This window comes from Synchiropus splendidus, chromosome 5, assembly GCF_027744825.2.
Source record: "Synchiropus splendidus isolate RoL2022-P1 chromosome 5, RoL_Sspl_1.0, whole genome shotgun sequence".
Lineage (NCBI taxonomy): Eukaryota > Metazoa > Chordata > Actinopteri > Syngnathiformes > Callionymidae > Synchiropus > Synchiropus splendidus.
Window position 1 is genome coordinate 3,636,749 of NC_071338.1, and position 12,589 is coordinate 3,649,337.

Below are 12,589 nucleotides of genomic sequence, written 5' to 3' on the forward strand. Positions count from 1 at the left end.
CATCAAATCTAAGCTGTCTGAAGTGTTTTTCCTAAGTTATGAACATTTTTATGTATGGCGTTCCGGAACCCACCTTATCTCAGGCTGAAAACGCGTTTTACTCATTTTACAATAACTTTGCAGGGAAGCTTCAGAACATGAAAATTTCACCACCCACTATAGCAGAAAGGGTCTTTCTAGTAGTTCCACATCAAATCTAAGCTGTCTGAAGTGTTTTTCCAAAGTTATCAACATTTTTATGTTTGGCGTTCCGGAATCGACCTTATCTCAGGCTGAAAACGCGTTTTACGCATTTTGCCATAACTTTGCGGGGAAGCTTCAGAACATGAAAATTTCACCACCCACTATAGCAGAAACGGTCTTTCTCGTAGTTGCACATCAAATCTAAGCTGTCTGAATTGTTTTTCCAAAGTTATCACCATTTTTATGTTTGGCGTTCCGTAATTGACCTTATCTCAGGCTGAAAACGCATTTTTCGCATTGTCCCATAACTTTGCAGGGAAGCTTCAAAACATGAAATAATTACCTCCGACGATATCAGAAAGGGTCTTTCTCGTAGTTGCACATCAATTCTAAGCTCTCCGAAGTGTTATGTCAAAGTTATCAACATTTTTATGTTTGGCATTCCGGAATCGACCTTATCTCAGGCTGAAATCGCGTTTTACGCATTGTGCCATAACTTTGCAGGGAACCTTCAGAACATGAAAATTTCACCTCCGACTATAGCAGAAAGGGTCTTTCTAGTAGTTGCACATCAAATCTAAGCTGTCTGAAGTGTTTTTCCAAAGTTATCACCATTTTTATGTTTCGCGTTCCGGAACCCACCTTATCTCAGGCAGAAAACGTTTTTTCTCCATTGTGCATTAACTTTGCAGCGAAGCTTCAGAACATGAAATTTTCACGTCCCACTATAGCAGAAAGGGACTTTCTAGTAGTTGCACATCAAATCTAAGCTGTCTGCAGTGTTTTTCCAAAGTTATCAACATTTTTTTTTGCGGTTCCGGAACCCACCTTATCTCAGAGGGCTGAAAACGCGTTTTCTGCTTTGTGCCAAAACTTTGCAGGGAAGCTTCAGAACATGAAATTTTCACAGCCCACTATAGCAGAAAGGGTCTTTCTAGTAGTTGCACATCAAATCTAAGCTGTCTGAAGTGTTTTTCCAAAGTTATCAACATTTTTATGTTTGGCGTTCTCGAACTCACATTATCTCAGGCTGAAAATGCGTTTTTTGCATTGTGCCACAACTTTGCAGGGAAGCTTTAGAACATGAAATTTTCACCTCCCACTATAGGAGAAAGGGTCTTTCTAGTAGTACCACATCAAATCTAAGCTGTCTGAAGTGTTTTTCCTAAGTTATCAACATTTTTATGTTTGGCGTTCCGGAACCCACCTTATCTCAGGCTGAAAACGCGTTTTACGCATTTTACAATAACTTTGCAGGGAAGCTTCAGAACATGAAAATTTCACCACCCACTATAGCAGAAACGGTCTTTCTCGTAGTTGCACATCAAATCTAAGCTGTCTGAATTGTTTTTCCAAAGTTATCACCATTTTTATGTTTGGCGTTCCGTAATTGACCTTATCTCAGGCTGAAAACGCATTTTTCGCATTGTCCCATAACTTTGTAGGGAAGCTTCAGAACATGAAATTATTACCTCCCACTATAGCAGAAAAGGTCCTTCTCGTAGTTGCACATCAAATCTAAGCTGTCTGAAGTGTTTTTCCAAAGTTATCACCATTTTTATGTTTGGCGTTCCGGAATCGACCTTTTCTCAGGCTGAAAACGCGTTTTCTGCATTGTTCCATAACTTTGCAGGGAAGCTTCAGAACATGAAATTTTCACTTCCCACGATAGCAGAAAGGGTCTTTATCGTAGTTGCACATCAAATTTAAGCTCTCTGAAGTGTTTTGTTAAAGTTATCAACATTTTTATGTTTGGCATTCCGGAATCGACCTTATCTCAGGCTGAAATCGTGTTTTACGCATTGTGCCATAGCTTTGCAGGGAACCTTGAGAACATGAGAATTTCACCTCCCACTATAGCAGAAAGGGTCTTTCTAGTAGTTCCACATCAAATCTAAGCTGTCTGAAGTGTTTTTCCTAAGTTATCAACAATTTTATGTTTGGCGTTCCGGAATCGACCTTATCTCAGGCTGAAAACGCGTTTTACTCATTTTGCCATAACTTTGCGGGGAAGCTTCAGAACATGAAAATTTCACAACCCACTATAGCAGAAACGGTCTTTCTCGTAGTTGCACATCAAACTTAAGCTGTCTGAATTTTTTTCCAAAGTTATCACCATTTTGATGTTTGGCGTTGGAGAATCGGCCTTATCTCAGGCTGAAAACTCGTTTTCTGCATTATGCCATAACTTTGCAGGGAAGCTTCAGAAAATGAAATTTTCACCTCCCACTATAAGAGAATGGGACTCTCTATTCGTTGCACATCAAATCTAAGCTGTCTGCAGTGTTTTTCCAAAGTTATCAACATTTTTTTTTTTTGCCGTTCCGGAACCCACCTGATCTCAGGCTGAAAACGCGTTTTCTACTTTGTGCCATAACTTTGCAGGGAAGCTTCAGAACATGAAATTTTCACCTCCCACTTTATCAGAAAGGGTCTTTCGAGTAGTTGCACATCAAATCTAAGCTGTCTGAAGTGTTTTTCCAAAGTTATCAACTTTTTTATGTTTGGCGTTCCGGAATCGACCTTATCTCAGGCTGAAAACGCGTTTTTCGCATTGTCCCATAACTTTGCAGGGAAGCTTCTGAACATGACATTTTTACCTCCCACTATAGCAGAAAGGGTTTTTCTAGTAGTTGCACAACAAATCTAAGCTGTCTGAAGTGTTTTTTGAAAGTTTTCAACATTTTTATGTTTGGCGTTCCGGAATTGACCTTGTCTCATGTTGAAAACGCATTTTCTGCATTGTGCCATAACTTTGCAGGGAAGTTTCAGAACATGAAATTTACACCTCACACTATAGCAGAAATGGTCTTTCTAGTAGTTGCACATCAAATCTAAGCTGTCTGAAGAGTTCTTCCAAAGTTATCAACATTTTTATGTTTGGCGTTCCGGAACCCACCTTATCTTAGGCTGTGAGCGCGTTTTCTGCATTGTGCCATAACTTTGGAGGAAAGCTTCAGAACATGAAATTTTCAATTCCCATTAAAGCCGAAAGGGTCTTTCTCGTACTTGCACATCAAATCTAAGCTGTCTGAAGTGTTTTTTGAAAGTTTTCAACATTTTTATGTATGGCGTTCCTGAATCGACCTTATCTCAGGCTGAAAACGCGTATTCTGCAATGTGCCATAACTTTGCAGGGAAGCTTCAGAACATGAAATTTTCAACTCCCACTATAGCAGAAAGGGTCTTTCTAGTAGTTGCACAACAAATCTAAGCTGTCTGAAGTGTTTTTCGAAAGTTATCAACATTTTTATGTTTGGCGTTCCGGATCGCACCTTATTGAAAACGCCTTTTCTTCATCGTGCCATAACTTTGGAGGGAAGCTTCAGAACATGAAATTTTCAATTCCCATTATAGTAGAAAGGGTCTTTCTCATACTTGCAGATCAAATCTAAGCTGTCTGAAGTGTTTTTTGAAAGTTTTCAACATTTTTATGTTTGGCGTTCCGGAATCGACCTTATCTCAGGCTGAAAACGCGTTTTCTGCTTTGTGCCAAAACTTTGCAGGGAAGCTTCAGAACATGAAATTTTCACAGCCCACTATAGCAGAAAGGGTCTTTCTAGTAGTTGCACATCAAATCTAAGCTGTCTGAAGTGTTTTTCCAAAGTTATCAACATTTTTATGTTTGGCGTTCTCGAACTCACATTATCTCAGGCTGAAAATGCGTTTTTTGCATTGTGCCACAACTTTGCAGGGAAGCTTTAGAACATGAAATTTTCACCTCCCACTATAGGAGAAAGGGTCTTTCTAGTAGTACCACATCAAATCTAAGCTGTCTGAAGTGTTTTTCCTAAGTTATCAACATTTTTATGTTTGGCGTTCCGGAACCCACCTTATCTCAGGCTGAAAACGCGTTTTACGCATTTTACAATAACTTTGCAGGGAAGCTTCAGAACATGAAAATTTCACCACCCACTATAGCAGAAACGGTCTTTCTCGTAGTTGCACATCAAATCTAAGCTGTCTGAATTGTTTTTCCAAAGTTATCACCATTTTTATGTTTGGCGTTCCGGAATCGACCTTTTCTCAGGCTGAAAACGCGTTTTCTGCATTGTTCCATAACTTTGCAGGGAAGCTTCAGAACATGAAATTTTCACTTCCCACGATAGCAGAAAGGGTCTTTATCGTAGTTGCACATCAAATTTAAGCTCTCTGAAGTGTTTTGTTAAAGTTATCAACATTTTTATGTTTGGCATTCCGGAATCGACCTTATCTCAGGCTGAAATCGTGTTTTACGCATTGTGCCATAGCTTTGCAGGGAACCTTGAGAACATGAGAATTTCACCTCCCACTATAGCAGAAAGGGTCTTTCTAGTAGTTCCACATCAAATCTAAGCTGTCTGAAGTGTTTTTCCTAAGTTATCAACATTTTTATGTTTGGCGTTCCGGAATCGACCTTATCTCAGGCTGAAAACGCGTTTTACTCATTTTGCCATAACTTTGCGGGGAAGCTTCAGAACATGAAAATTTCACAACCCACTATAGCAGATGCACATCAAACTTAAGCTGTCTGAATTTTTTTCCAAAGTTATCACCATTTTGATGTTTGGCGTTGGAGAATCGGCCTTATCTCAGGCTGAAAACTCGTTTTCTGCATTATGCCATAACTTTGCAGGGAAGCTTCAGAAAATGAAATTTTCACCTCCCACTATAAGAGAATGGGACTCTCTATTCGTTGCACATCAAATCTAAGCTGTCTGCAGTGTTTTTCCAAAGTTATCAACATTTTTTTTTTTTGCCGTTCCGGAACCCACCTGATCTCAGGCTGAAAACGCGTTTTCTACTTTGTGCCATAACTTTGCAGGGAAGCTTCAGAACATGAAATTTTCACCTCCCACTTTATCAGAAAGGGTCTTTCGAGTAGTTGCACATCAAATCTAAGCTGTCTGAAGTGTTTTTCCAAAGTTATCAACTTTTTTATGTTTGGCGTTCCGGAATCGACCTTATCTCAGGCTGAAAACGCGTTTTTCGCATTGTCCCATAACTTTGCAGGGAAGCTTCTGAACATGACATTTTTACCTCCCACTATAGCAGAAAGGGTTTTTCTAGTAGTTGCACAACAAATCTAAGCTGTCTGAAGTGTTTTTTGAAAGTTTTCAACATTTTTATGTTTGGCGTTCCGGAATTGACCTTGTCTCATGTTGAAAACGCGTTTTCTGCATTGTGCCATAACTTTGCAGGGAAGTTTCAGAACATGAAATTTACACCTCACACTATAGCAGAAATGGTCTTTCTAGTAGTTGCACATCAAATCTAAGCTGTCTGAAGAGTTCTTCCAAAGTTATCAACATTTTTACGTTTGGCGTTCCGGAACCCACCTTATCTTAGGCTGTGAGCGCGTTTTCTGCATTGTGCCATAACTTTGGAGGAAAGCTTCAGAACATGAAATTTTCAATTCCCATTAAAGCCGAAAGGGTCTTTCTCGTACTTGCACATCAAATCTAAGCTGTCTGAAGTGTTTTTTGAAAGTTTTCAACATTTTTATGTATGGCGTTCCTGAATCGACCTTATCTCAGGCTGAAAACGCGTATTCTGCAATGTGCCATAACTTTGCAGGGAAGCTTCAGAACATGAAATTTTCAACTCCCACTATAGCAGAAAGGGTCTTTCTAGTAGTTGCACAACAAATCTAAGCTGTCTGAAGTGTTTTTCGAAAGTTATCAACATTTTTATGTTTGGCGTTCCGGATCGCACCTTATTGAAAACGCCTTTTCTTCATCGTGCCATAACTTTGGAGGGAAGCTTCAGAACATGAAATTTTCAATTCCCATTATAGCAGAAAGGGTCTTTCTCATACTTGCACATCAAATCTAAGCTGTCTGAAGTGTTTTTTGAAAGTTTTCAACATTTTGATGGTTGGCGTTCCTGTATCGACCTTATCTCAGGCTGAAAAGGCGTTTTCTGCAGTGTGCCATAACTTTGGAGGGAAGCTTCAGAACACGAAATTTTAACCTCCCACTATAGCAGAAAGGGTATTTCTAGTAGTTGCACATCAAATCTAACCTGTCTGAAGTGTTTTTCCAAAGTTATCAACATTCTTATGTTTGGTGTTCCGGAATCAACCTTTTCTCAGGCTTAAAACGCGTTTTCTGCATTTTGCCATCACTTTGCAGGAATGCTGCAGAATATGAAATTTTCACCTCCCACTATAGCAGAAAGGGTCTTTCTCGTAGTTGCACATCAAATCTAAGCTGTCTGAAGTATTTTTCCAAAGTTATCATATTGTTATGTTTGGCGTTCCGGAATTGACCTTATCTCTGGCTGAAAACACGTTTTCTGCATTGAGATATAACTTTGCAGGGAAGCTTCAGAACATGAAATTTACTCATCCCACTATAGCAGAAAGGGTCTTTCTAGTAATTGCACATCAAATCTAACCTGTCTGAAGTGTTTTTCCAAAGTTATCAGGGTTCTTATATTTGGCGTTCCGGAATTGACCTTATCTCTGGCTGAAAACACGTTTTCTGCATTGAGATATAACTTTGCAGGGAAGCTTCAGAACATGAAATTTTCACATCCCACTATCGCAGAAAGGGTATTTCTAGTAGTTGCACATCAAATCTAAGCTATCTGAAGTGTTTTTCCAAAGGTAACAACTTTTTTATGTTTGGCGTTCCGGAATCGACCTTATCTCAGGCTGAAAACGCGTTTTACGCATTGTGCCATAACTTTGCAGGGAAGCTTCAGAACATGAAATATTCACCTGCAACTATAGCAGAAAGGGTCTTTCGAGTAGTTTCACATCAAATCTAAGCTGTCTGAAGTGTTTTTCCAAAGTTATCAACATTTTTATGTTTGGCGTTCCGGAATCGACCTCATCTCAGTCTGAAAACGCGTTTTCTGCATTGCGCCGTAACTTTGCAGAGAAGCTTCAGAAAATGAAATTTTCACTTCCAACTACAACAGAAAGGGTGTTTCTAGCAGTTGCACATCAAATCTAAGCTGTCTGAAGTGTTTTTCGAAACTTATCAACATTTTTATGTTTGGCGTTCCGGAATCGACCTTATCTCAGGCTGAAAACGTGTTTTCTGCATTGTGCCATAACTTTGCATGGATGCTTCCGAACATGAAATTTTCATGTCCCACTATCGCAGAAAGGGTCTTTCTAGTAGTTGCACATCAAATCTAAGCTATCTGAAGTGTTTTTCCAAAGTTATCAACTTTTTTATGTTTGGCGTTCCGGAATCGACCTTATCTCAGGCTGAAAACGCGTTTTACGCATTGTGCCATAGCTTTGCAGGGAAGCTTCAGAACATGAAATTTTCACCTCCCACTGTAGCAGAAAGGGTCTTTCGAGTAGTTTCACATCAAATCTAAGCTGTCTGAAGTGTTTTTCCAAAGTTATCAACATTTTTATGTTTGGCGTTCCGGAATCGACCTCATCTCAGTCTGAAAACGCGTTTTCTGCATTGCGCCGTAACTTTGCACAGAAGCTCCAGAAAATAAAATTTTCACTTCCAACTACAACAGAAAGGGTGTTTCTAGCAGTTGCACATCAAATCTAAGCTGTCTGAAGTGTTTTTCAAATGTTATCAACATTTTTATGTTTGGCGTTCCGGAATCAACCTTATCTCAGGCTGAAAACGTGTTTTACACATTGTGCCATAACTTTACAGGGAAGCTTCAGAACATGAAATGTTCACCTCCCACTGTAGCAGAAAGGGTCTTTCTAGTAGTTGCAAATCAAATCGAAGCTGTCTGAAGTGTTTTTCCAAAGTTATCAACATTTTTATGTATGGCGTTCCGGAATTGACCTTATCTCGGGCTGAAAACGCGTTTTCTGCATTGTGCCATAACTTTTCATGGATGCTTCCGAACATGAAATTTTCATGTCCCACTATCGCAGAAAGGGTCTTTCTAGTAGTTGCACATCAAATCTAAGCTGTCTGAAGTGTTTTTCCAAAGTTATCAACATTTTTATGTTTGTCATTCCGGAATCGACCTTATCTCAGGCTGAAAACGCGTTTTACGCATTGTGCCATAACTTTGCAGGGAAGCTTCAGAACATGAAATTTTCACCTGCCACTATAGCAGAAAGGGTCTTTCGAGTAGTTTCACATCAAATCTAAGCTGTCTGAAGTGTTTTTCCAAAGTTATCAACATTTTTATGTTTGGCGTTCCGGAATCGACCTCATCTCAGTCTGAAAACGCGTTTTCTGCATTGTGCCGTAACTTTGCAGAGAAGCTTCAGAACATGAAATTTTCACCTCCAACTACAACAGAAAGGGTGTTTCTAGCATTTGCACATCAAATCTAAGCTGTCTGAAGTGTTTTTCAAAAGTTATCAACATTTTTATGTTTGGCGTTCCGGAACCCACCTTATCTCGGGCTAACAACGCGTTTTCTGCATTGTGCCATAACTTTACAGGGAAGTTTCAGAACATGATATATTCACCTCCCATTATAGCAGAAATGGTATTTCTAGTAGTTGCATATCAAATCTAAGCAGTCTGATGAGTTTTTTCGAAAGTTATCAACATTTTTATGTTTGGCATTCCGCAACCCACCTTATCTCAGGCTGAAAACGCGTTCTCTGCATTTTGCTATAACTTTGCAGCGAAGCCTCAGAACATGAAATTTTCACACGCACTATAGCAGAAAGGGTCTTTCTAGTAGGTGCACATCAAATCTAAGCTGTCTGAAGTGTTTTTCCAAAGGTAATAACTTTTTTATGTTTGGCGTTCCGGAATCGACCTTATCTCGGGCTGAAAACGCGTTTTCTGCATTGTGCCATAACTTTTCATGGATGCTTCCGAACATGAAATTTTCATGTCCCACTATCGCAGAAAGGGTCTTTCTAGTAGTTGCACATCAAATCTAAGCTGTCTGAAGTGTTTTTCCAAAGTTATCAACATTTTTATGTTTGTCATTCCGGAATCGACCTTATCTCAGGCTGAAAACGCGTTTTACGCATTGTGCCATAACTTTGCAGGGAAGCTTCAGAACATGAAATTTTCACCTGCCACTATAGCAGAAAGGGTCTTTCGAGTAGTTTCACATCAAATCTAAGCTGTCTGAAGTGTTTTTCCAAAGTTATCAACATTTTTATGTTTGGCGTTCCGGAACCCACCTTTTCTCAGGGTGAAAACGCGTTTTCTGCTTTGTGCCATAACTTTGCAGGGAAGCTTCAGAACATGAAATTTTCACATCCCACTATCGCAGAAAGGGTATTTCTAGTAGTTGCACATCAAATCTAAGCTATCTGAAGTGTTTTTCCAAAGGTAATAACTTTTTTATGTTTGGCGTTCCGGAATCGACCTTATCTCAGGCTGAAAACGCGTTTTACGCATTGTGCCATAACTTTGCAGGGAAGCTTCAGAACATGAAATTTTCACCTGCCACTATAGCAGAAAGGGTCTTTCGAGTAGTTTCACATCAAATCTAAGCTGTCTGAAGTGTTTTTCCAAAGTTATCAACATTTTTATGTTTGGCGTTCCGGAATCGACCTTATCTCAGTCTGAAAACGCGTTTTCTGCATTGCGCCGTAACTTTGCAGAGAAGCTTCAGAAAATGAAATTTTCACTTCCAACTACAACAGAAAGGGTGTTTCTAGCAGTTGCACATCAAATCTAAGCTATCTGAAGTGTTTTTCCAAAGTTATCAACATTTTTATGTTTGGCTTTCCGGAATCGACCTTATCTCGGGCTGAAAACGCGTTTTCTGCATTGTCCCATAACTTTGCATGGATGCTTCCGAACATGAAATTTTCGCCTCCTACTATAGCAGAAAGGGTCTTTTTAGTAGTTGCACATCAAATCTAAGCTGTCTGAAGTGTTTTTCGAAACTTATCAACATTTTTATGTTTGGCGTTCCGGAATCGACCTTATCTCAGGCTGAAAACGTGTTTTTTGCATTGTGCCATAACTTTGCATGGATGCTTCCGAACATGAAATTTTCATGTCCCACTATCGCTGAAAGGGTCTTTCTAGTAGTTGCACATCAAATCTAAGCTATCTGAAGTGTTTTTCCAAAGGTATCAACTTTTTTATGTTTGGCGTTCCGGAATCGACCTTATCTCAGGCTGAAAACGCGTTTTACGCATTGTGCCATAACTTTGCATGGATGCTTCCGAACATGAAATTTTCACCTCCCACTATAGCAGAAAGGGTCTTTCGAGTAGTTGTACATCAAATCTATGCGGTCTGAAGTGTTTTTCAAAAGTTATCAACATTTTTATGTTTGCCGTTCCGGAATCGACCTTATCTCAGGCTGAAAACGCGTTTTCTGCTTTTGGGCATAACTATGCAGGGAAGCTTCAGAACATGAAATTTTCACATCCCACTATAGCAGAAAGGGTCTTTCTAGTACTTGCACATCAAATCTAAGCTGTGTGAAATGTTTTTCCAAAGTGATCAACATTCTTATGTTTGGCGTTCCGGAACCCGCCTTATCTCAGGCTGAAAACGCGTTTCCTGCTTTGCGCCATAACTTTGCAGAGAAGCTTCAAAACATGAAATTTTCACCTTCCACTATCGCAGAAAGGGTCTTTCTAGTAGTTGCACATCAAATCTTAGCTGTCTGAAGTGTTATTCCAAAGTTATCACCTTTTTTTATTTTTGGCCTTCCGGAATCGACCTTATCTTAGGCTGAAAACATGTTTTACGCATTGTGCCATAACTTTGCAGGGAAGCTTCAGAACATAAAATTTTATTTTCACCTCCCACTATAGCAGAAATGGTCTTTCTCGTAGTTGCACATTAATTCTATGCAGTCTGAAGTGTTTTTCCAAATTTATCAACATTTTTATGTTTGGCGTTCCGGAACCCTCCTAATCTCAGGCTAAAAACGTGTTTTTTGCATTGTGCCATAACTTTGCAGTGAAGCCTCAGAACATGAAATTTTCACCTCCCACTATAGTAGAAAGGGTCTTTCTAGAAGTTCCACATCAAATCTAAGCTGTCTGAAGTGTTTTTCCAAAGTTATCAACATTTTTATATTTGGCGTTCAGAACCCACCTTTTATCTCAGGCTGAAAACGTGTTTCTTTCTTTGTGCCATAACTTTGCAGGGAAGCTTCAGAACATGAAATTTTCACCTCTGACTATAGCAGAAAGGGTTTTTCTAGTAGTTGCACATCATATCTAAGCTGTCTGAAGAGTTTTTCCAAAGTTATCAACATTTTTATGTTTTTGTGTTCCGGAATCCACCTCATCTCAGGCTGAAAACGCGTTTTCTGCATTGTGCCATAACTTTGGAGGGAAGCTTCAGAACATGAAAATTTCACCACCCACTATACCAGAAAGGGTCTTTCTAGTAGTTGCACATCAAATCTAAGCTGTCTGAAGTGTTTTTCCATAGTTATCAACATCTTTATGTTTGGCGTTCCGGAACCCACCTTCCGTCAGGCTGAAAATGCGTTTTCTGCATTGTGCCATGACTTTGCAGCGAAGCTTCAGAACATGAAATTTTCACCTCCCACTATAGCAGAAAAGGTCTTTCTAGCAGTTGCACATCAAATCTTAGCTGTCTGAAGTGTTTTTCCAAAGTTAGCAACATTTTTATTTTTGGCGTTCCGGAAACGACCTTATCTCAGGCTAAAAAAGCGTTTTCTGCATTGTGCCATAACTTTGCAGTTAAGCTTGAGAACATGGAATGTTCTCCTCCCACTATAGCAGAAATGATCTTTCTTGGAGTTGCACTTTAATTCTAAGTTGTCTGAAGTGTTTTTCCAAAGTTATCAACATTTTTATGTTTGGCGTTCCGGAATCGACCTCATCTCAGTCTGAAAACGCGTTTTCTGCATTGTGCCGTAACTTTGCAGAGAAGCTTCAGAACATGAAATTTTCACCTCCAACTACAACAGAAAGGGTGTTTCTAGTAGTTGCTCATCAAATCGAAGCTGTCTGAAGTGTTTTTCCAAAGTTATCAATATTTTTATGTTTGGCGTTCCGGAATCGACCTTATCTCAGACTGAAAACGCGTTTTCTGCATTGTGCCATAACTTTGCTGGGAAGCTTTAGAACATGAAATTTTCACATCCCACTATAACAGAAAGGGTTTTTCTAGTAGTTGCACATCAAATCTAAGCTGTCTGAAATGTTTTTCCAAAGTTATCAACATTTTTATGTTTGGTGTTCCGGAATCGACCTGATCTCAGACTGAAAACGCGTTTTCTGCATGTTGCCATAACTTTGCAGGGAAACTTCAGAACATGAAATTTTCACATCCCACTATAGCAAAAAGGGTTTTTCTTGCAGTTGCACATCCAATCTAAGCTGTCTGAAGTGTTTTTCGAAAGTTATCAACATTTTTATGTTTGGCGTTCCGGAACCCACCTTATCTCAGCCTGAAAACGCGTTTTCTGCATTGTGCCATAACTTCGCAATGAAGCTTCAGAACATGAAATTTTCACCTGCCACTATAGCAGAAAGGGTCTTTCTCATACTTGCACATCAAATCTAAGCTGT